The 258-nt window shown below is 29.8% G+C and overlaps 1 protein-coding gene across 1 annotated transcript in view; it reads right to left on the bottom strand.

The window, feature by feature from the left end:
• fgb (fibrinogen beta chain) overlaps positions 1 to 258 on the bottom strand; it is a 44,093-nt gene that overhangs the window by 5,647 nt on the left and 38,188 nt on the right.

The following is a 258-nucleotide window of genomic DNA, read 5'->3' on the forward strand; positions in this document are numbered from 1 at the left end:
TTTTGCTTTTTCTGATGTTTCAGCTGTTTGTTTTTTTAAATTCATCGCCTAATTTTCATTTGACATTACATTACACATCATATTTTACATTATACACAAACAAGGTCTCGTTGTTTTGTCATTTTTTCTGAGGTTTTGGTCACTTTTTTTAAAATGCCAGAAAATTCAATGAAACAAACCAAATTTGGTGAAAGTAATCTTTCCTTTTATCTGAAGAACATTGCATGGCATGGATGTTATTTTTAGGCAGTTTGGTTG

The sequence above is a fragment of the Etheostoma spectabile genome, chromosome 6 (genome assembly GCF_008692095.1).
Source record: "Etheostoma spectabile isolate EspeVRDwgs_2016 chromosome 6, UIUC_Espe_1.0, whole genome shotgun sequence".
Classification (NCBI taxonomy): domain Eukaryota; kingdom Metazoa; phylum Chordata; class Actinopteri; order Perciformes; family Percidae; genus Etheostoma; species Etheostoma spectabile.